Raw genomic sequence first — 25,332 nt, 5'->3', positions numbered from 1 at the left:
ACAACTTTATTTCTGTATATTTCAGGTGTTGTAGAATATAGTTGATAATATTCCTCAAAACACAAATTTTCAAAATCTTAATTAAACATTGTTATAAGTTTTCCTCTTTTAGCTTACATTATCCTTTAATTCCTAATTCTTTTAGTTTAACTCTCAATTCCTTTATGGTATAATTTTTCACTTCATTGTTGTTGTTATTCATTTCATTGTTAATATTATTGTTAATAAGTACAAGTTGTTTTCTAAGTTTAGAATAACCTTTAAGTCCTAATTCATTTTCTATAGTTCTTAATATGAACTTTTAGACCATTTAGACTCGCCATTTTGAGAAACAATATTTATAGATTTGTAAAAAAAATTTCGAAAAATTTCGTTTCCCTCTTAAAAAGTTACACCAGTGTTTGAAAGATAAAAGGAAACATTAACTGCAGCAAATTAATTTATTTTTATGCAGTCTCCCTGAGACATCCTAACATATAATAAAAAACATTATATTTTTTAATGAATCAGTATTATAGAATTTTATATATTACAAATAAATATCTAATAAAATTATTTTTAAAAAGTGGCAGCTATTCCAAGTACATCTAATGTAGTTGTTGCTAGTTCAGAAATACCTGTGATGAATATATTTGACTTTATTCAGAAACAGAGTTATCAAATAGATTTAAGTATATGGTTTAAAGATATTAGGGTTCCTTTATTTAATCAAAAAGATGTTTTAATAACTAATGACATTTCATATTTTATTCATTATGGAATTTCACATTCCCTGACAAAGGTACCTAGAAAACTAAATAATCCAAGCCTTTCTACATTAGGCCATAAAAAATTCATTAAAATTAAATCAATTTTTATTACATTTTTAAATAATTACCATCTTGAATGTATTGAAATAAAATATGAAGACCCATGTGCAATTAATACCTAATACTTTAGTTCAAAAAAGTTGATATTATTATCTGTTTCTAGTTGTAAAAAACTAATAATGTGTTTAAGAACTAAAGTAGCCAATGAAAGTAAAGATTATTATATTACTTTAGAAAATTATTTAAATATTATTTAAAATACACAGCAGAATATACTGCAAATCAATTTGAACAACAAGCTATAGATTTTCAATATCATCTCAGTGAAGAACAAAACAGTAACTTGCTATAGAACTAGAAGAAAAAATCCAAAAATATAAAGTTAAAACAAATAAATAGGAAAATGTTGAAAAAAAGAATATCGTCTATTTAGTGACTACATAGATGATCACTGCTATAAAGTTGGTGAAACAACAATCAAATTAATCAAATCTAGGTTATCTAAATATAACCCTTTGAACATCCAGATAATAAATTGCAATACTGCTCCATCAGAGAATGTGTTGATTATCATACTATTGAAGAACTGTGTAAATTAACTTTTAAAATAAAAAGGTAAAAAATTATACAGTACAAACTTCAGTGATTCAAAATGTTTCTTAGATATTTTTATCAATAGCGAAAGGGATTTATTGTTGAATGGTGTTTTCTTTAAGGCAAAGTGCTGCCTTAATCCGAGGACGAAAATCAAAGACAAAATCCGGTGATTATAAAGATGTGGTTGAAACATGGACCAATATGTTGTGCAAGTGACCATTGGTTTGCATTTCAGTTGAATCTTCATCATTACTTTACAGTGGTAATTAATAAGATGTGGTTGAAACCTGGAATCACACAATGTCCTTTCACCTTTCTGCACGTCGGCCAAATCTTCATAATTACCATAATTTAAACAGTAATTCTGTCAGCAAAGAAGTTGTAATTAACATGGAAAATTAATCCAAGCATTAATGGTGTCTATAAAGGAGTGAACAATGATGAAGAAAACTAATTGCAATTGACATTAAATAACTTTTCAATTAAAGCACTGAACACAAATGATTAACATGTACACAATCATACTGCTACAATTGATATATATCTTTCACTTTATGCTTTAAGGGTTGGGTTGGCTTGTTTGGGGAAGGAGATCAGACTGTGAGGTCATCGGTCACATCGGATTAGGGAAGGATGGAGAAGGAAGTTGGCCATGCCCTTTCAAAGGAACCATCCCGGCATTTGCCTGGAGCGATTTAGGGAAATCACAAGAAACCTAAATCAGGATGGCTGGACACGGGATTGAACCATCGTCCTCCCGAATGTGAGTCCAGTGTGTTTATGCTTTAAACCAGTCATATTTCTCTGAGCCCTGGACAAAGGAAAGAAACTCGCTCCGATTCTGAATCAGTCTATGAAAATTTGTGCAATTTGTGTTTTTCATGTTATATTGCATTTGGAGCATTGCATTGACTGATGTTAAAGCTAGCCTGTTTCTTTCTTCTGTCCATTGTGCATTCACTAGGGAAAACACTCTCTCCACATTGGCATTATGCCATGGAATGGAGAAATAGTACTGCACAATAGCAAGCAGTTCTGAATACTGCTCATTAGAAACACAATCCTCAAAAATTTAATCCACTTTTTATGAGACATCATCTCCAAATTCTGGTTATCTTCCTGTTTAAGAAAATATTTCAATTTCACTATCTGGTCAAATAGCAACTTCGATAGTTGTTTTTTCTTGCATCCACTTCAGGGTACATTCAGCTTTTTCCCAATCACGTAAAGCCTTCAACAGTATCCAGTCAAAATGTTCAAGTTCGGATAAAGGCTTGCTCCATTTCATCAGATAATCAATCATAATACTCATTTTTATGCTTTCTACAAATGATAGGTATTGTTTACTGTTATGTACCTACAATGCATTGTACTTACCCACACACTTTGCAAATAGTCTCATGTTCGTTTCTTCCACGTTTAATACTTGGAAACGCATCAGTATATGCTTCTCCAAAATGTACTTTTCGTTTCGACAGTTTAAATTTCAAATTCTGTGCAATAACAACACCAGAAGTATATTTCGCACAGCTGAATGTTAACACGACCAAAGAATACCAGATACCGACAGCAGAGACGTTGTGAAACAACAGCGGAAAACTGAAACAATGGCAAAGAATCGATTATTGCACTGCTTCCACAGTCTGTTCTGAAAATAGCCGAGCGATTCTGAAGTGACATGGAATATCACCACAGGTTTCAACGGCTATCGTCAAGTTTGCAGGAGTTATGAAACACTTGATCGGTGGCCAGTGGCAAAACTTGCGTAAAATTTTTTTTTATTTACTAGCCACTTTTTTCGGGGACATTTTCCTCTTCGTCCAGGACACCCGTCTTCGTGCATAAAATCAGGGACTGTCCGCGAAATCCGCGATGTATGGCAACCCTAAGCCGGTCGGATTCTTGAAACTGCCTCTGCATTCACTGCTTGACCAAGTTTGTATACGTCTTGATGAATATGACTATTTCAGAATATTATAGATCGAAGCTGGCCTTCTCTGTCATTAGGTACCTCAGTTATTGGATCGTTCGCCGTCATTGTTATTTTGCATTATTCTGGCTGCATCTGGATTCTGTAGTCAGCCTTAACGCCTTATTTTATAGTCTTTTTATTTGGCGCAAGCAACAGAATTATGCCAAATAAATGTCTTTTATTAATTATAAAGCCTCAATAAATAATCAGTTCAAACCGTGTGAGGTCTCTTCCGCTAATCGTAATCAGTTGCCCCCTCCTCTTTCTGCTTTCCATAACTTTTGTTAATTTTTACGTAACTACCATAGGAGTTTACCAGTTAAGTAAATATGAATATTCTTCTCTGGAATGAGACGAATCCTCCCCTATCTTGCTTGGCGATGTGCTTTATAGTGAAATGATAAACGTCAGCACGTATTAGTTCGCAATTTTGTCGACAGAGGGCACAATAGTGCGCTCCACGCTTCACAACGCTGAGTCGGAGTGGCGCGTGCACACGTTATTTTTGGGTTACTGGCTGATACGAGCAGATAAGCTGCGTACGCTGCCGCCTGTTACGCAATTGATGAATGAGGCTCTGTAATGCGTTCGCGTTATCAAGGTCTATCACACTGTTCGTTGTGACTCAGCAATTCGTTGTTACTTCTTTGTCGCAAAATAATCATGTCAAAATAATGTTACACTAATTGGATTGCTGTTATAACGTTTATTTATTATTCTCCATCTACACCCTGTCTTACTAACAAATGTTACACACAATGGTCACCACCACATTTAGTCAGACAGAAAATGAAACTTTTAGAGCAAATAAAGAAAGAAGGTAAAAAAAATAATAGTAAAAGCTGATCTACAGCATACTGGACGACTCAGATTTGTCATTTCCCTTCAACAAACGAATAATAATGTTAATATTTATTTTACGTAACTAAAGACACAAATACTGCACCGCCGTTGCGCGTGTTTGTAAAGCCTATTTTACACTTGGTTGCATGCAACTGCGTTACCGGTCACCGGGCAAGCGTAACTCGTTGACGAAACTCAAAATTTTCGGCTTTTTCCAGCTTTGGAGGCACTAGTTACATCAGTATTGGCAGAAAGTGTCGGCAGAAAGTAAACAAACTGAAATATTACGTGAGGAACAGAGGAAATTGTTTGCTTTTTGAGTATCAATGCTTGGCCTCGGTATTCGTAGGATTTTAATGACGCTGACTACAGAAACAAGCAGCGACTTGTTTTTGCGAGTCAGATCTTAACATGGATTCGTAGACAATATTTGAGCTGCAGAGCAAAAGACATTCACTTAAAATTATAGGAGTACATGCACAAATGAATTAGGACAAATATAGGCAAGCAAAGCGTCTAGCTGCGGAACAGCCCACGTCTACAATGCTAAGAACCCGTGGTTAGAATTGACATGTTATTCCTTAAGGAAAATAGCTAACACGAGAAAAGGCTACAGAAACCTGGATAGGTGAATTCTTTATTCAATATTAATTTATTTAAAAACGTCACAGCAGTGCTTCCCAGTCACAAACTGTAATACAGATGATTAAACTAACTTATAAAATCTTCCAATACAATATCTTCGGCAAGGTCGGTGAGCTACCGAGCTGACGTCTTTTCTTTATGCAGTCACGAACCCAAAAACGGTTCTCATTTTTTTGTTCTTTTGTCTTGTGCAGCGATTTCGTGCAAACAAGATTAACTCCGCCACAATTCGTACAGCTGCCAAAACTTTCATTTTACACACGACTAGGGCACTCACAAACGACGAAACTGACGTGTACACTGGTGGCGCCGTGTCTACAGACGTATACGAAACTGATTGCGTGCAACGGGTGGCGCAACCCAGTGTCGTCGTGTAAACTAGGCTTAAGGCAAGACGAGAGACCAGCCAAGTATTACAGTCATAGAAAGATGAGAGGGAACAAGAATGCACAAGTGAAAATAGCGCCAGAATTTTCGAACTGCATGTTTTGACCGCTGTATAGCCTTAACGGCCGTGGAAGCGCACGAGGTTCAAATCTACTGCATTTTGTGGAAAAGACCAGGCCGCAGGACAGCACACTCAGAAAGTTGAGAACAAGATTCAGAGATGTCCAGACCACGTATTTGTAGGTGCAAAAAGTGACGAAAATTGTGCGTCATTTTTGGCGAAAATTTCCGATGTTAAAATTTACATTGGAATGCGTGAATGAATGTATGTATATAATTAAATCACAGACTTCCCAAAAGAATGTACTTAAGAGAGCGAATCTCTTATTAATCAGCAAATCTTTTCAAATAAAAGTCCATTGTGCTTCTTTCTCAAAACGCTCCTCCTCCAGTTTCCTCTATACTGTTGTCAGGAAGAAGGAATTGTGTACAACGTAAAGTTCATCTTGCAGTCCTTATTTGTCTCATACTTGTTTAGTCTTTCTTATAGCTGATCAGTCACCCAGAAAAAGCGTCTAAATATCTGCCTAAAGCCGGCCGAAGTGGCCGTGCGGTTAAAGACACTACAGTCTGGAACCGCAAGACCGCTACGGTCGCAGGTTCGAATCCTGCCTCGGACATGGATGTGTGTGATGTCCTTAGGTTAGTTAGGTTTAACTAGTTCTAAGTTCTAGGGGGCTAATGACCTCAGCAGTTGAGTCCCATAGTGCTCAGAGCCATTTTTTATCTGCCTAAAGCGTTTACTACTGACAAAAACTGCAATCTTCAATCAAGTACACTGACTAGCTAAAACATTATAACCACCTGTAGAATGGCGTGTTGGTCCACCTGAACGCAACACAACAGGATTATGTGTAGCATGAATTTGACTAGTGTTTGTCGGTTTCTGGTGGGTCCAACGCAGGACATATCACTATATCTCTTTGGGGCCCACTCAGGATATATTATTGAAATTAGTTAAAGCACCCTGCTGAAACATTAACTTTATTTATTCAGTTGCACTTTTCACTGTGTGTGCTTTTTTCAGAAGTGGTATTCGTGTCTGGTAGTGTGATATTAAAATGTAGCCTCTTTAGCAGCACACTGCAGGTCACTGCTATTGCTATTTCTGGCTTCATAAAATTAATAGCACTCCTATATTTAACTGATTTCATTTGGTCTTTAAAACCACTCTTTCCTTTATATAGAACAGAAAATTCTCCAGTACATAGTGTGCAACAAGCACGTTCATTACCATTTTCACTACAGAAATTCCCTTCTATGGTCTCTCACGTCTGGACAGTAGCGAGACGTCAGCATGAATATCAAAAATTATTAGGAAATGGTCTGAACATAACACGATGCATGTTGAATCATGAAATTGTTGTGGCATGCCTTCAATGACGGAGATATCGATGTTTTCCGGCTGCCCTCTGTTGTTGGAAATTTGATGAGTTCATATGGCCATACCTAATGCCTCGTGTCGTTCTGCGACGTGCAGTGAAAGTGTTTGAGTGCCTTGCGACTTGCTTGGGGTTTAGGTTGCCTGCGACGAAATTCCTGCTACCTAGGTTCAGCAAGACTTAGAAATTAGTGGGAACCTGGGTACTAGACAGTGGTATGTATGCTGCGATAAATAATGATTCTCCGTTCGTCTTACTCGGCTTGCATACTTTCCGCATCACGTGTTTGCAACGTCTCTATGCGGGCATTATGTTTTGGCCCGTCGGTGTATCACATCTATTGATAGGGGAAGATGGTTAAGGGAGTCCTGTAATTTCTATTTCCTTTAGCATTCTGGCAGCTGTTGTTTGCTAAAATGTTCTTAATGCAAATTCTTTCACGAATATGTATTTCTCCTATAATGCTCTACAATCCTGATGAATAGCGTGCAAGATGCAGGTCACGTGCTTTAAGTAAAAGAACATGGACGTGAGATTGGAAAATTCAAGTACCATGTAAGAACCTTGATCTGAAAGCATTAACTGTACTGTACTGTACTGTACTCTTATTTTGCTCCATTCGGCCACATCATAAAGCACTCATGGTTAAGACATTGCATCATGATGGAACTGTCTATTTTAACCTTATTTCGTTCATGATGGACTTCGATTTCGAAAACTACCATTGTTTATGGCATAAAAGATACATTAGAACAATTATTGTCAGTCAATTTTTATTTTCTCCCGCGACGCGACGTTTCGAGGGCTTACACTTTCATCTTCAGGTGGATCAAATGATTACATTACATATTTGTTTGCTGGATGTAGCCAATTGTCCGTTTTGATTTTCATTTCGCTACAAATAAGGTATAATCAGCACTTGTTAACGTAATATGGCATTAAAAATACATATTTTAAACAACGGTAAAATAACACTTAGGTGACAAAAGTCATAGGGTACTTCTTAATGTTGTTTTGGAACTCCTTTTGCTAGCGCACAGCAGCACAAGGACGTGACATGTACTCAGCTAGTCGTTGGACGTTCCCTGCAGAGAAATTCTGAGCCATGCTGCCCGTATAGCTAGCTGCCCTTATTTGAGGAAGTGCTGCTTGTGCAGGATTTTGTGCACGAAGTGATCTCTCGATTATGTCCCATAAATGTATGATGGGGTTCATGTCGGGCGATCTGGGTGGTCAAATCATTCGCTCGAATTGCCCAGAAAGTTCTTCACACCAATTACTAACAACTGTGGCCCGATAACACTGCGCATTGTTACGTATAAAAATTCCATCGTTGTTTGGGAACATGATGTCCATGAATGACTGCAAATGGTCTCCTAGTAACCGAACATAACCATTTCTAGTCAATAATCGGTTCAGTTCCACGCAACCACTGTCCGCACCCATTGTGGACCCAGCACCATCTTGCAAAGCGCCTTGAAGGCGACCGTGGGTCCATGGCTTCGGGGAGTCTGCGCCACACTCGAACCCTTCCATCCTGTGATAGCCCATTAACGCCAGATTTCGCTGCGCTGTCCTAACAGATACGTTCGTCGTACGCCCTACATTGATTTCCGCGGTTAGTTCACGCAGTGTTGCTTTTCTGTTAGCACTGACAATTCTACACAAACGCCGCTGCTCTCGGTCGTTAAGTGAAGACGGTCGACCACTGTGTTGTCTGTGGTCAGATGTAGTGTTTAAAATTTGGTATTCTTGGCACTCTCATGACACTTTGGCTATCTAAACATTGAATTCCCTAACGATTTCAGTAATGAAATCTCCCATGCGTCCAGCTCCAAATATCATTCCACATTCAAAGTCTGTTAATTACTGTTATGCGGCCAGAGTCATGTAGGAAACTTTTTTGCATGGATCACTTGAATACAAATGACTGCTCTGCCAATGCATTGCCCTTGTGTACTGATTCTACCGCCTCCTGTATATGTGCATATCGCTACCCCATGACTTCTGTCTCCCCAGTGTATGTTCCAGCAGAATGAACCCCGAGATTTCGTCATAAATATACATTTTTATCTTTACATGTCACACAAACACTAAACAATAACATGAACAGTCAAGAGATTGTACTGATGTAGAAATGCAATGCCTTGTAAGCCAAAGAGCATCCACTACCAGTTTACATTACGAATCAAAGATACAGATGCCAAATATACACTGTCCAGTCACGTATGTGACCATGATGTTACCACTTGTTAAAAGCCTAAAAACTACTTTTAGCACCACGGACTTGCAGGAAGGGCTGACCGGGATGTGGATCCAGGCTGACTACAGTGCCATAGCCAACTACGCTTGGTTTCTCGGTTACGGATCCATAGTGCGAACAGTATGGTTGCGGTGATCCATCGGGTTCAAATGGCTCTGAGCACTATGGGACTCAACATCTGTGGTCATCAGTCCCCTAGAACTTAGAACTACTTAAACCTAACTAACCTAAGGACATCACACACATCCATGCCGGAGGCAGGATTCGATCCTGCGACCGTACCAGTCGCGCGTTTCCGGACTGAGCTCCTAGAACCGCTTGGCCACCACGGCCGGCCCCTCGTGTTCTCCATTAGTTTTAAATTCGGAGTGTTTGGTGACCAGGGGAGTAGTGTAAGCTCATCTTGGTGTTTGATGGCCAGGGGAGTAGTGTAAACTCCTCTTGGTGCCCTCTGAACCTCAAGCAAACACTGTGAGGTATGTGACACGTTGCATTGTCCTGCTGAGAGATGTCATTGTGCTGAGGAAAAACAGAGACTTCATATAGGGATGGACATATTCGTCAAAGATAGACAGATACTTGTGTTGATCCATTGTGCCTTTCACAATGTCGAGGTCACCAAGGGAATGCCACGAATACATTCTCCACACCATAAGCTCTCTCTTCTGTTGCAGGGCCATACACTCCGAAGACCATCTGTCCAGGGGGCATTAAACGTGATTCATCTGAAAATGTCACCTGTCGCCACGCAGTGGACATCCAGTCGCGGCCTGGCGTGCAAATTCCAGCCTTCGTCGCCGATGAATAGCAGTCAGCATGGATGCATGAAACAGGCGCCTGTTGCAGAGATCCAAACGCAGTAACGTTTACAAAGTGGTCGTTGAGAAGAAACTGTTGGTAGGCCCTTGATCCATCTGGGCAGACGGTTGCACATCTGTTCGCCCATGCACCTCTCCGTAACCGTCGTTCATCCTTGTCATCTATGGCCTGTGGTGCAAGCCAGCTGACTCAGCGTCAGTTTTGGATGGCGCCATTTTGACATGCACGGTATGCTTTAATCACAGCGGCATGGGAACAGTTTACAAGCGTAGCTATTTCTGAAATGATTCCACCCTTCGCTCGAAAGCGAATGATAATGTCGTTATAGGACGTCAGATACATTGCTCTATTTTCGCATTGCAACTATTGCACTGGTTTCTGCGTCCCCCAAACAAGCCCTCCACTGTTAGTGCTGCCATCTGCCGTCTGTGAGCTGTTATTGCACACTGACGTGGAACATATGCGGTGGACATTAATGTGACTGGACCATGTCTGCGTATTTATTTCCTTACAAATTTTTCGCATGAGTATATCATTTTTGCAAAATATTAAAAATTTAAAAAATAAAAGCTTCTGAACCTATATTTCAAGACATTTCTTGTTAATGTTTCGCTTTTGTGATTTTGGGGTTGTTTTCAAGATGTAAGTCACTCAAAAACGGGTAACAATAAAAGTTATTGTGGTATACTTGAGAAGCGTTCACAAAAATTTTTTGCCACTGTCTAAGATTTGTAATTCAATGTGTTCTGTCCACGTATTCTTCTGTGTGAACAAAAATTTCGAGTTCTTCATAGAGGTTCAGTTTACGTCCTATGTTTAATTTGCGACATACTATTATATTATGTCCTTGTTGTGAAAAGCATGTTCTGTGTTAATGCGAGTAGCTATGGCAGATTTATTGAGGATGCTGCACCTTGGATGCATTAATATGCTCCTTAAATCCATATTACGTCGTCTAATGCTTTTTATATCTTATATGTAGCAAAAGGAAACCCAAAACAGAAAAATGGCTACATCCATCAAAAGCAAATGTTATAATCATCTTGAGGTTAAAGCTCTTCTGTCCGTATTTGCTTACAAATAGACTTGTTTTTGGAGAGGGCCCGCATTGAGAAAAATACAATTTTATCTTTTCTTTTTATTCCATGGATATGTTTCGTTGAAGTTTCAGCGTTATCAGTGGACTTTTATTATTATTTTTAAAACAAGGAAAATGCTCTTTACTTCAAATGGCTCTGAGCACTATGGGACTCAACTGCTGTGGTCATAAATCCCCTAGAACTTAGAACTACTTAAACCTAACTAACCTAAGGACAGCACACAACACCCAGCCATCACGAGGCAGAGAAAATCCCTGACCCCGCCGGGAATCGAACCCGGGAACCCGGGCGTGGGAAGCGAGAACGCTACCGCACGACCACGAGATGCGGGCGTTCTTTACTACTTGTAAACATATAAATTAGACAGTATTTACAAAACTGATAAAGAGACAAAGTTTTGTATATATACCTTGTTACCATATGCTGTTGTTTTCCTAGATTTTTATTATTGCAGCTGATTTCTTTCACAGTTGTGATCTGCAACTATACAGTACTTAACCCTGCGGTGGGCGCGTGGCGGCATACAGTGCCGCCAATTTTGTTTTCGTTCAATAATTAAGTCAACGCGCCGAGCACACAACAGTGGTGTTAGATGTGTTTCGATTGTTTAGCCACGCGCCAAACCGCATTCTGCGCCGTCATTATACCCACCATAACAGCTGCGACTCACCTGTGAAGTGGACGACTGCACCGAGACGGCACTGCGTACCGCACGCGCCCGGTAATGTAAGTTCATGTAGCCGTATCACTGTCGAATGTTTTGATGATTAGAAGCTTTGTTCTACAACTCTGTGGGTGCATGATGATTTAGTTATTAACATTGCTTTGGTATTATAATTATTTTACTGTCTCCCAGGTCCGCACAAAGGAAAGGACTAACACCAGAAGAAATTGAGCGTCTCCTTCTGCAACCATCTGAAGAAGAAGATCACGCAGATTTCTCTGACAGCGATGAGGAGGCAGAAATAATTGAAACTGCAGATCATACCAGCGAACCTGAGCAGTCATGCGTTGACGGGAATGAAGTGAAAGGAATGCCACATGATGATTGTCATTTTTATATTGGTAAGGACCAAGAAAATTTGTGGATAAATAATCCGTTAGCACTACCAGGGAAACCAAAACGTAAGAATAGAATCAAAGTCCTACCCGGCCCGAAACGCAATGGTAGAGAAGCTAAAACTGAAATTGAAAGTTTTCTCAAATTGTTTGATCATGAGATAATTGATTATGTCGTTGCAAACACAAACAAGTACATAAATAACAAGAGATCATCTGTGAATTACTCGAGGGCTAGAGATTGCAAAACTACTTCTGCTTCTGAAATAATGGCTCTTTTAGGAGCACTGCTTCTCACTGCTGTACAAAAGGAGGACGCACAAATGTATTAGAACTATGGGCATCAAATGGAACAGGAATGATTATTCTAAGGGCAGCATTTAGCTAAAAGCGCTTTCTGTTCTTGCTCCGGTCACTCAGGTTTGACGATACAAGAAAAGAACGACTAGCAACTGATAAACTTGCTGTCATCCGCAATCTCCACTCAGCATTTCTGAACAACTGCAGAAATAACTACAGTCCAGGGAAGTTCACAACCATAGAGGAAATGCTTGTCCCATTTCGCGGACGTTGTGGTTGTAATTTATTTAGAATTTGTTATTAAAGTATATCCTGGAAACGTATATCAGATATTCTGTGACAATTTTAATTTTCCCGTGTACCTTGGATATATGTATACAGATCAATATAAAGTTGCTGTTAAGAATGATGTTATAAACAATAAATAATTAATTCTACCAAAAAAATTTAAAAAAAACGCTTTTTTATGTATTTAAATGTAGGCGGCACTGAGTGCCGCACGCGCCTGCTGACGCTCAACCTAAGCGTGCCTGCCGCAGGTTTAATGTAGAACAGTTATTTACTTCGCAATTTTACGACGGGGAATGTCGTTGGTTATGCTAACATTAACTAATTCTATATGGAAGATTTTGTGTGTGTGTGTGTGTGTGTGTGTGTGTGTGTGTGTGTATGTGTATGTGTGCGTTTATGATATGTTTCACTTACTTTCGCCGGCTTCGCTGTGTTTTGCTCAAGGCGGACCTTCTCCAACAACAAATCTAAAAATGTTATGTAATCCACTTAATCCACCTGAAGCCCTTGAACGGCGTCAAGGGAGATATATGTTTCCATTTATCTTTTCCTGTCTGTTTTCTCAAGAAATCATGTTGAGAAAAGTACGTATCTTTCGTTTGTTCTCCATTCAGGGGTCCCACTAAAATATTCAAAGCTTGCCTTTTCTACCTGGCAGCGCTCTCATCTAGACTTAATTGTACTGCATGATCAACTACTATTCGTCTGGTTTGTGACACTTTTTCTTCACACAGACAATGAAGGGAACATCGAGAACAGACTTTCCAACATATTTATCCAGATGCGGTTTTAGGCTGGAATTGTTAAGCTTGTAAAGCTAGAAATGTCGCCGCTGTGTCACAACAAAAATGTTTCTTCTTTTTTTAACTTGAAGATGTCCGCTGTCTTACATTGCTGTTGCCACGTTATAATTCCTAATTCTTGACGTGCTTTGCGCTTTCCACATGCTGCTGAACCCGATATCATGGGTGCTTTTCATCAGTCGCGATTGACACGTGAGTATGCTGCTCCTTATAATACACTCCTGGAAATTGAAATAAGAACACCGTGAATTCATTGTCCCAGGAAGGGGAAACTTTATTGACACATTCCTGGGGTCAGATACATCACATGATCACACTGACAGAACCACAGGCACATAGACACAGGCAACAGAGCATGCACAATGTCGGCACTAGTACAGTGTATATCCACCTTTCGCAGCAATGCAGGCTGCTATTCTCCCATGGAGACGATCGTAGAGATGCTGGATGTAGTCCTGTGGAACGGCTTGCCATGCCATTTGCACTTGGCGCCTCAGTTGGACCAGCGTTCGTGCTGGACGTGCAGACCGCGTGAGACGACGCTTCATCCAGTCCCAAACATGCTCAATGGGGGACAGATCCGGAGATCTTGCTGGCCAGGGTAGTTGACTTACACCTTCTAGAGCACGTTGGGTGGCACGGGATACATGCGGACGTGCATTGTCCTGTTGGAACAGCAAGTTCCCTTGCCGGTCTAGGAATGGTAGAACGATGGGTTCGATGACGGTTTGGATGTACCGTGCACTATTCAGTGTCCCCTCGACGATCACCAGTGGTGTACGGCCAGTGTAGGAGATCGCTCCCCACACCATGATGCCGGGTGTTGGCCCTGTGTGCCTCGGTCGTATGCAGTCCTGATTGTGGCGCTCACCTGCACGGCGCCAAACACGCATACCACCATCATTGGCACCAAGGCAGAAGCGACTCTCATCGCTGAAGACGACACGTCTCCATTCGTCCCTCCATTCACGCCTGTCGCGACACCACTGGAGGCGGGCTGCACGATGTTGGGGCGTGAGCGGAAGACGGCCTAACGGTGTGCGGGACCGTAGCCCAGCTTCATGGAGACGGTTGCGAATGGTCCTCGCCGATACCCCAGGAGCAACAGTGTCCCTAATTTGCTGGGAAGTGGCGGTGCGGTCCCCTACGGCACTGCGTAGGATCCTACGGTCTTGGCGTGCATCTGTGCGTCGCTGCGGTCCGGTCCCAGGTCGACGGGCACGTGCACCTTCCGCCGACCACTGGCGACAACATCGATGTACTGTGGAGTCCTCACGCCCCACGTGTTGAGCAATTCGGCGGTACGTCCACCCGGCCTCCCGCATGCCCACTATACGCCCTCGCTCAAAGTCCGTCAACTGCACATACGGTTCACGTCCACGCTGTCGCGGCATGCTACCAGTGTTAAAGACTGCGATGGAGCTCCGTATGCCACGGCAAACTGGCTGACACTGACGGCGGCGGTGCACAAATGCTGCGCAGCTAGCGCCATTCGACGGCCAACACCGCGGTTCCTGGTGTGTCCACTGTGCCGTGCGTGTGATCATTGCTTGTACAGCCCTCTCGCAGTGTCCGGAGCAAGTATGGTGGGTCTGACACACCGGTGTCAATGTGTTCTTTTTTCCATTTCCAGGAGTGTAGATCTGTCACGCTGCGTACCGTCACTATTGATATGTTGAACAAGGTCATACATTCTCCCGACGCTTATTTTAGATTTAGGCATCTTAGACGCAAACAAAAAGAAAAAGTGAACAAGCAGAGGAACACCCCAAGTCCCACAGGCTTCACTCGCCGCTGTGTGTCACGTACTGAACATCAAACTGCTTCGCTAGGAGAGTCATCGCAGCACCACTGCTAGCGCTGACGTACTTAAGTAAGTCTTATGTGGTAGAAGAAGAAACAGGAGTCGAATTAGAAGAGATAGGGGATCCCGTATTAGAATCAGAATTTAAAAGAGCTTTGGAGGACTTAACGTCTAATAAGGCAGAAGGGATGGATAACATTCCATCAGAATTTCTAAAATCATTGGGAGAATTGGCAACAAAACGACTATTCACGTTGGTGTGTAGAATGTATGAGTCTGGCGGCATACCATGTGTCTTTCGAAAAAGCATCTTCCGAACAATTCCGAAGACGGCAAGAGCGGACAAGTGCGACGATTATCGCACAATCAGCTAAACAGCTCATGCATCCAAGTTGCTTACAAGAATACTATACAGAAGAATGGGGAAAAAAAATTGAGGATGCGCTAGATGACGATCAGTTTGGCTTTAGGAAAAGTAAAGGCACGAGAGAGACAACTCTGACGTTGCGGCTAATAATGGAAGCAAGGCTAAAGAAAAATCATGACACTTTCATAGGATTTGTCGACCTGGAAAAAGCGTTCGACAATATAAAATGGTGCAAGCTCTTCGACATTCTGAGAAAAGTAGGGGTAAGCTATAGGGCCATGTACAATTAGTATAAGAGCCAAGAGGGAATAATAAGAGTGGACGACCAAGAACGAAGTGCTCGTATTAAAAAGGGTGTAAGACAAGGATGTAGTCTTTCGAACCTACTGTTCAATCTGTACTTCGAGGAGGCAATGATGAAAATAAAAGAAAAGTTCAGGAGTGGAATTAAAATTCAAGGTGAAAGTATATCAATGATACGATTCGCTGATGACATTGCTATCCTGAGTGAAGGTGAAGAAGAATTACATGATCTGCTGAACGGAATGAACAATCTAATGAGTACACAGTATGGATTGAGAATAAATCGAAGAAAGACGAAGGTAATGAGAAATAGTAGAAATGAGAACAGCGAGAAACTTAACGTCAGGATTGATGGTCACGAAGTAGAGGAAGTTAAGGAATTCTGCAAGCTAGGCAGTAAAATAACCAATGACGGACGGAGCAAGGAGGACATCAAAAGAGACCAGCACTGGCAAAAAAGGCTTTCCTGGCCAGGAGAAGTCTACTAGTATCAAACATAGGCCCTAATTTGAGGAAGAAGTTTCTGAGAACGTACGTCTGGAGCACAGCATTGTATGGTAGTGAAACATGGACTGTGGGAAAACCGGAACAGAAGAGAATCGAAGCATTTGAGGTGTGCTGCTATAGACGAATGTTGAAAATTAGGTGGACTGATAAGGTAAGGAATGAGGAGGTTCTTCGCATAATCGGAGAGGAAAGGAATATGTGGAAAACACTGATCAGGAGAAGGGACAGGATGACGGGACATCTGTTAAGACAGGAGGGAATGACATCCATGTTACTAGAGGGAGCTGTAGAGGGCAAAAACTGTAGAGGAAGACAGAGATTGGAATACATCCAGCAAATAATTGAGAACATAGATTGCAAGTGCTACCCTGAGATGAAGAGGTTAGCGCAAGAGAGAAATTCGTGGCGAACCGCATCAGACCAGTCAGAAGACTGATGACCCAAAAAAAAGCTCAGTAAAGGCATTTATTGTCTATTTTACATTGTTTGCTGGGAGCGTAGAGATTTATCCACATGTTTACCTTTAAGATAATTTTAAATTCGTTTGGTGGTTTTGTCTTATAGCCATTATGAGCAGAGAATATCTGTTTCTGCCTTTTTCCCACTAAATGAATACCGGGATAGTTCTCATGTAGTACGCTACACAACCATTTAGAACACTTTCCCACACTTGGCAGATAAAATTTAATCTACACACAGACAGGTTGGGCGCAATGCTTAAGTCCTGGGGGCTGTGAATAGGAGACTAACAAGCTTCACTCTTTGGTTTTCTTCAACACTTACTCAGCATCAGCAACTTCGAAAGACATGCACATAAATAATATATATGGGCTATGGCGTTGTTCCATTTGGTTACTTTTATAGATTTATTAACGTTACATCAATTTTCCCTTTAAAACCTTGTTTTGTCTTTATTTTAAATTTGATTAGTCATTCATGACCGTGTGAGAATAATGTTTTAGAGAATACGAAATTCCTGTCGCAATGGAGGCGTCAACGATAATTCAAACGCTTCTTTTGGGAATAGTTTTTTTGTCATATTCAGACACAATTTCTATGAAAAATTAGTGTTCGGTCGTCACCAGTCATCTTCAGATCACAAGCCGGATGCGGAAGGTCACTCCATTCGCTGAGAAATCCACATTGTCAATGTATCTTGGTTTACAAAATTACGATTGCCTCTGCACTATATGTCAACTGTCAAAAATTTCTGCAGAAAATATTGTGATATAATTTCTGCTTCAGTTTTATCAGGAACTGATGTCAAATATTAAGTTTTCCAACGGACATAAATCGCTGCAAAGATAATAACACGCTAGAAAATGTGCTGAAGCTGAAAAAAGATGTTGATGCTGAAAAAGGACTCAAAACAGTCAGAGACAGCAGAGTTTATTTTACGTTTCCCTTGCACGAGAAGTTCTTAACAGGTTTTCAAACATAAAAAAGTAAGGAGAAGCATCTAGAAATCCGGAAAAGTTTTAGAGGTGCCAAGCACGAGGAGTAATAGGTACGCATTTCTCTAATGAAGCGAAGTACGGCTGCAATTTAAAAGTACTACTGGAAATATTTTAGAAATATTTATAAAATCATAACTTACAGAAGCAGGGGCGAAAAAAGTTGACAATGTGTTTGCAGTGGTTGGTTTCCGTTTGCAGTGTAGCGTGTGCAAAGCAGCTTAGTAATCACCGCGATACTTTGCTGTGATTCGTTGCTGCAGTTCTTTGTTGTGTACTCTTTGTGGCAGATGTCTTCGTAATGCCACGCAAAGAATCGTGTTCACATTTGGGTTTGATTAAAGGAAAGCAGAAAGTTGGAATTTGAGTCAGATACTACGCTGCTGAAAGAACAAAGTGGCTGAAGCAGTTTTTCGTAAAGCGTTTAACTTGATGGAAAGAAATAATGAAATAGTTATCTTTTCGTTCTTGGTGATATTTATTATGACACTTCAGAGTTGAGTAACTCACTGCCTGATGTTCCAAAAATTTGCAGTGAATTAAGAGTAGTTGTGATAAAAACTAGGTTGTAGTTTTAAGAGCCTAGTCAGGAAGAGTCAGTGAGCAAAGAAGTGAGATATGGAAGTACTAAAGAATGAAGAGATACGCTTGAAGTTCTCCAAGGCTATAGATACTGCGGTATGTAGGCCCTAATAGCCCAGTAGGCAGTTCAGCTGAAGAGGAATGGACATCTCTGAAATGGGTACTCGTAGAAGTTGGAAAGAAACACATAGGTACAGAGAAAGTAACTGCGAAGAAACCATGAGTAAAAGAAGAAATACTTCCACTCATCGATGAAAGGATGAAGTACAAAAACTTTCAGGGACGTTCAGGAATACAGAAATACAAGTCACTTAGGAAACAAATAAATATCAGGTGCAAGGAATCTAAGGCGAAACGACAGCATGAAAATGTGAAGAACTCGAAAAAGAAATTAAAAGCAAGGGTTGCAGCATTAAGAGCGCAATGGGAATTTCACTGTTAAATGCAAAGGACAGGGCTGATAGGTGCAAAGACTACAGTGCTGACCTCTATAAGGAGGAAGACTTGCCTGACGCGATAAAAAAAGAAACAGGAGTCGATACAGCACAGAAAGGGGCTCCATTATTAGAATCACAATTTAAAAGAGCTTTGTAAAATTTAAGATCAAGTAAGGCAGAAAGGATAGATAAGTTTCCATCAGAATTTCTAAAATCGTTGGGGAAATGGTAACAAAACTACTCTTCACGTTGGTGTGTAGAATGTATGAGTCTGGCGATATACATTTGATTTTTGGAAAAACATCATCCACAGAATTCCGAAGATTTCAAGAGCTGACAAGTGCGAGAATTATCACACCATCAGCTTAAGAGCTCATGTACCCAAGTTGCTGACAAGAAAAATACATAGAAGAATCAAAAAGAAAATTGAGAATGTTTTGGATGACGATCAGTTTCGCTTTAGGAAAGGTAAAGGCACCAGAGAGGCATTTCTGGCGTTGCGATTGATAATAGAAGAAAGACTAAAGAAAAATCAGGACACTTTCATAGGATTTGTTGACCTGGAAAAACCGTCTGACAATGTCAATTGGTGCAAGATGTTAGAAATTCTGAGAAAAATAGGGGTAAGCTTTAGGGGAAGACAGGTAATACACAATATATACAAGAGCCAAGAGGGAACAATAAGAGTGGAATACCAACAACGAAGTGCTTGGATTAAATGGGTGTAAGACAAGAATGTAAACTGTTGCCCCCACTGTTCAATCAATACATTGAAGTAGCACTGATGGACATAAAAGAAAGGTTCAAGAGTGGAATTAAAATTCAAGGTGAAAGAATATCAAAGATTCGCTAATGACACTACTATCCTCAGTGAAAGTGAAGAACAATTTCAGAATCTGCTGACTGGAATGAGCAGCCTAATGAGCACAGAATACGGGCTGAGAATAAATCGAAGAGAGATGAAATTAATGGGAAATAGTAGAAAAGAAAACAGTGAGAAACTTAACATGAGGATTGGTGATCACAAAGTATATGAAGTCACAGAATTTTGCTACCTAGGCAGCAAAATAACAGTAGTAGGGAAAGAGACAGCGAGTGCAATTATTAGTGCTGGTTGCATACGTGAATACATACAGGGGCAAACCTATTCATCTGCTCATTGATTTATGGTTCCCAGGAAGTAATCCATCCTTCTGAGAAATTCCCCCCCCCCCCCCCCCCCCGCCAACCCACACCCTCACTGATACAAGGACGCTTTTGATATCAAATTAATTGACTAATTAATTAAATTGATCAATAAATCAACCCTCTCTGGGAGTCCCCCAGCCCTCTCCTCCCCCTCTCATTTCCCCTCCCCTTTGCCAGCTGTAAACTAGCAGAAAAAGACTCAGTCTGTGCTGGAGAGGACGGGTCCCACAACATGGAATTCAAATCAATATCAGTTATAACAATATACTGCAGCATATTCTGTATTCAACCCGTATGCAGGAGATAGCGCTCCCCATCTTGCATAGAGCTCATGTCTGCACCCCCTGCCCCCACTTCCCGTGATGTAATAACTGTAAGCACCGAGGAATTGAATGAAGTACGATATATTAGCCGCCATTTTGTGTCAGTCGCGCATGTATCTATTATCTGGGCACCACCACAGAGGTCAAAAACCGTCCCATGTCCTAATTACAGATCATGATACTAAATACCACAGAGCATGGACCAGATGTCAGCCTCCTTTGATTTCACGCCCCCCCCCCCCCTCCCCCAAAAAAGCATCATCAAATTCCAGACTCGCTTCCTATCCCTGCCTCTCTCAAGTGGCTACTTCATGTTTGAGCATGACCCAGTCTGTCAAAACACATAGACAGAGATTTTCACCCATCATCAGAATACTATGTTCCCATTGGCTAATGCTGGGAAAAAAGGGAGAGTTGGCGCAATTGCGACATTAAAAATAGTGGGAAATAGCCCATTTGCACCACTCTATCAAATGAATTGTTTAACAACTTACAGGAATAAAATAGACCACTTAAAACACACATCACCACCTTACAATGACTCTTCTTCATAATAAAATATATATTTAGTGTTTGAGAATCACACACAAAAAGTTTGCAAATCAAGTAATAAAATTTCCACCACAAAGAGATCATAGCGCTAAATACGTATATATGATGTCTTGTATGCGCAACACACAGGCACGCTCCTCGATCACAACGTTTCCACTTTACACTAAACATATCTGGTGAGAAAACCTTCCCACTGCACACACTTGCAATCGCAAAGTGTGCGCCATGTGCCAAGTGCTGGGCAGATGCGCTGGTGTGCTCACGTTAATCAGGAGAGACCCCACATACGCATCAGCCGTGCCAGCACTTGTGACCATACCAGACGCTCAGAGGCTGGAGAGACTCCACCATGACTGCCAAGCATCAGCCAATAAATTTATGTGAGGTGAATAATCGTCCAGCACAAACACTAGCGATACTGGACTCGCATTCGGGAGAACGACAGTTCAATCCCGCGCCCGGCCATCCTGATTCAGCTTTTCCGTGATTTTCCTAACTCACTCCAGGCAAATGCCGGGATGGATCCTGTGAAAGGGCACAGCTGACTTCCTATCCCGTCGTTCCATAATCCGATGAGACCGATGACCTCGCTGTGTGGTCTCCTCCCCCAAAAAACCCAATCCCAACAAACACTAGCGTTATTGAATCTTCTCACACAAGACACAAGTCTGTTTCAGTCATCGCTCAACCAGCATACTGGCTAATTCGCTATTCAGTCATCCAGAGAGTGCTGCTGCTGGGACCTCCAGTCAGCTGCTGGCCACAGATACCGCAAGACAAGCAGCTGTGGCTTGGACGTATAATCGTAACTGCAATACCACCCCCGACATAGACTCTCTCCAATTTAAAAGGCAACTTTACCAAATCCGAGACGGGGATGTTGTTGACCATGCACTTCCAATTTCTCACGCAGAGTGTAACTTTTCTCCCTTTTATATGAGGTATTTTTGATGACAGAAAAAATCGGAGCAAGCAAGTGTTTTCACATCGCTAAATTATCGTTACTTGTTGCAAAAATCCTTTACAGCAATATGGTACAGAGTATATATTTTATCTGAGTATTCTCTCATCAGGTAAGAAGTATCTGTTCTAATCGCCTTAATATCTGCTATCTTCTGCATCACACGGCTAGAATAATAAACTCAGTTTTGCCTCATGACAGAATGCTAAGAGCATGCTCTACGTCTGTCACAGGATGCCTCCTCACTTTATCGGACTCTCTTCAAGTAATCGAATGCTTCGTCACCTATCAAGTCTTTTAAAACAACAGAACAAAGGAGTTGGAAATATCAGTTTTATTCTACACATCACTTTATAATTTCGTTAATACAGCTGATTTTATTACGATGGGCGTCTCTCCCTGTGTCGGTGGGAGATTAAAATTTCATTAAAAGATCACACCACAGCGAAAGAATGCCTGATTACCGCTTCAACTCGCGAATCATGTCTGTGGTACTCAAATACTCGCTTCCACCTGCCTGGCGTCACATCATTGATATCAAATTCATTGACTAATTAATTAAATTAATCATGAAAGTCAATTTGCATAGCGAGTAATTTCTTTCCTGCAGTTGGATTACAGTCGCCAGGTAGCTCAAAATGGAATCTCTCTAGGGAAGACGATGTTCTCTTCAAGAAACACTACTGAAAACCAACATTTGAAGCTTGCTGCAGAAGGTTTTCTACTGCTGGCCATACATTTTGCATTAGGACCATGAAGATAGATATGAGAAATTAGCACTGATATGGAGGCATGTAGACAGTCTTTTTCCCTCACTTCATTTGCGAGTGGAACAGGAATGACTAGTATTGGTACAGAGTATCCTTCCCCAGACACTGTATGATGGCTTGTGAAGTAAACATAGAGATGTAAATGTAAATTTAGTCTGCCTGTTAAGATGTCATTCCATCCTTTTATAGGCACACAAAACTCATGGAAGAATGTTGTGTCTTATTTATTGAGAAAACAAAAGAAGAACTTCTGCTGCTGATGGTCCCTCGATAAAAATCTTCGTATTAGCTCCTAATTATCTCACTGCAGTTATTTCGTGGGATGTATGTGAGACGTTGTAATATGTTTGCCCACAACATTTAGAAGAACTGGTACAGAGCTCACCTCATAATTCCCCTCTCGTTAGAGTATCGCGCGTATCTACCGTATTCTCACGATCCACCTTCGAACCCTATCCTAACTGTAATGTGTGGTGGACCCACCTTCAAACCCTACCCCTCCATAACTCGCAGTGGATCCACTTAGGAGCTCTATCTCCCGAAGTACCACATGCCACGGGGGCCCCTCACTTGAAACCAATATAAACACGCATACAGAAATATAGTGTAGTTGCGCTAGGTGTTGACTGCTGTACTACATTTACAAGTAATTTTAGAATATGATGCCGGAAGTGAAGTCATGATCACATTAGCAGAAGTGCCATGGAACTGGTAAAATTAAGAAAATTGATGAAAAGCAGATGTAAATTGAAGGAAAATATGACAAAATGTGGTAAAATTGAGAAAGACTCTTCCAGTCTTTGATATATAGCATTTGAATCCATCTGATTTCGTCGAGGGAGACATGTCCCCCTCCAAGAAACAGAACCCCAATAATTCTCTCGAAATGCCAACACATCAGACAGCACTGTTCAATTAGTCAGAAAGCTGTGTAGTCCACCACCTGTCACTGATTGGGTAGAGAGCTATCACAATGAGAATAATAGGTTTCCAACTGCTGTCAAGAGCATCTCCAGACACGTCTACGGCCCGGAATCTTATTGACTGGAATAGAATTGTCTTCAGTGATGAGTTCCGGTTCGAACTGATCCTCGATGACTAGCAAAGAAGTGTCTGGATACATCCCGAGCCGCAATGGCATACAAACCTGACAGTCGCCTGCCATATGGCCCAACAAACAAGAATGATGGTCTAGGGCGCCATTTCTTTTCACAGCAAGAATCCTGTGGTTGACATCCACGACACCTTTACAGCACAGCGGTACGTCGACGATATTCTACACCCTCTTTTGTTGCCATTCATGGCAAGCCATCCTGATCTTACTTTTCAGCAACATACAGCGAGAGCTTTTACTGCTCGTCTCCTTGCGTACCAAACTATGTCTTGGCCAGCAAGGTCGCCAGATCTCTCCCCAATTGGAAACGTTTGGAGCATTATGGGCAGGGCCCTGTAACCACATCGGGATTTTACGATCTAACACGCCAATTGGACAGAATCTGGTACGATATCCCTCAGAAGGAAATCCAAGAACTCTGCCGAATGGTTGCTTGCATAAAGACCAGAGGTAGACCAGCGCATTATTGTCTTGCTCAATTTGTGAATTTATTTCTCTTGAATAAATCATCCAATCTTTCTGAAATTGTAATCACTCGTTTGTCTGTACATGTACGTCACGTCCCCTAATTTCCGTTCCATTTCGATGATACCTTCGCGGTGTGTCATTTCGATTTGTCAGTTTTCTTCGCGGTGTGTCATTTCTATATGTATTCTTAACTTTCTTCATGAGATATTCCAGTGAGTCGTTATTTTGGAGTTTACTTTCCGTTGCGATATATTGTTGCACTCTTGATTGCAGCACTTTGGTGATGACACTCGATATTCATAATAAAGTTGTTTGTATCTCCTCTTTAACGCAATAATGAATGACGATCGAAATGACAAAACTATTCAGATCACAAATACGTGGCGAAGGTGACCACAAATTGGAGCACTAATGACAGGCCAGTACCTTGTACAGCAGTGAGGCATCTTTGTGTTATCACAGACAGGAGCGACAAATATTCTCCAGTCATACAAAGAAGCATAAGATAATAAGAACATCAGTCTTGCAAAACAAGAGTTTAAGGTCTACGACTTTGCTATAAAACTAATTAGATCTTCCGAATGAATCTATAAGAAAAAGGTGATGAATACAGCTGCAAGACCATAACCTATATTTTTTCTCGCACTCTGTGTCTCCTCTGACTAGTTCAAGATATTACGTTTTTTCTTCAACTTCGTATGTTATTGCAAGATTCTTGTCATCTCTCTCTCTTCATTGTCCACACCCCCCCCCCCCTTTCTCTCTATCTCTTCTTCTTTATGGAGATTTCTTCGCTTCCTTCGAACTCCAACTCACTATGGGCCATTCACAATACAACTACTTGAATAAACCTTAGCACAGAAGTTTATGGCCATGGCTCCAAGGCCAAATACTCATTACGTCGGCTTTTGAGGTAGATCAGTTGTCTGGCAGCAGCGTCTGTTTGCGTTCTCTCATGGAAATCTTCTCTTGACGCCGGCCGTTTCGTTCATTTAAAATTCAACAAATAGAAGTGTAGCTACATGTAATCCTTGTAAAAGTTCACGTGCCGTGATAGCACCTGCAACTGCGTAAGTGAGCACCTGAGATTCGTTTCTCAGAACAGTTACCCGATAGAGATGTCACGGCTTTTACAAACTCTGAACTGAATGCACTAGAATATCCAATTAAGG

At 41.0% G+C, this 25,332-nt stretch overlaps 1 long non-coding RNA gene across 1 annotated transcript in view; it reads left to right on the top strand.

Moving 5' to 3' along the window:
• LOC126473737 (uncharacterized) overlaps nt 1-10,361 on the top strand; it is a 65,352-nt gene extending 54,991 nt beyond the window's left edge. Inside the window, exon 3 of the long non-coding RNA XR_007586522.1 lies at nt 9,633-10,361. This is a non-coding gene — a long non-coding RNA (uncharacterized LOC126473737). The remainder of the gene's footprint in view (nt 1-9,632) is intronic.
• Nucleotides 10,362-25,332: the final 14,971 nt, after the last annotated feature.

Source organism: Schistocerca serialis, chromosome 4, assembly GCF_023864345.2.
Source record: "Schistocerca serialis cubense isolate TAMUIC-IGC-003099 chromosome 4, iqSchSeri2.2, whole genome shotgun sequence".
Taxonomy (NCBI): domain Eukaryota; kingdom Metazoa; phylum Arthropoda; class Insecta; order Orthoptera; family Acrididae; genus Schistocerca; species Schistocerca serialis.
The sequence above is the reverse complement of the archived record's forward strand: the minus strand, read 5'-3'. Positions and strand labels throughout refer to the sequence as shown.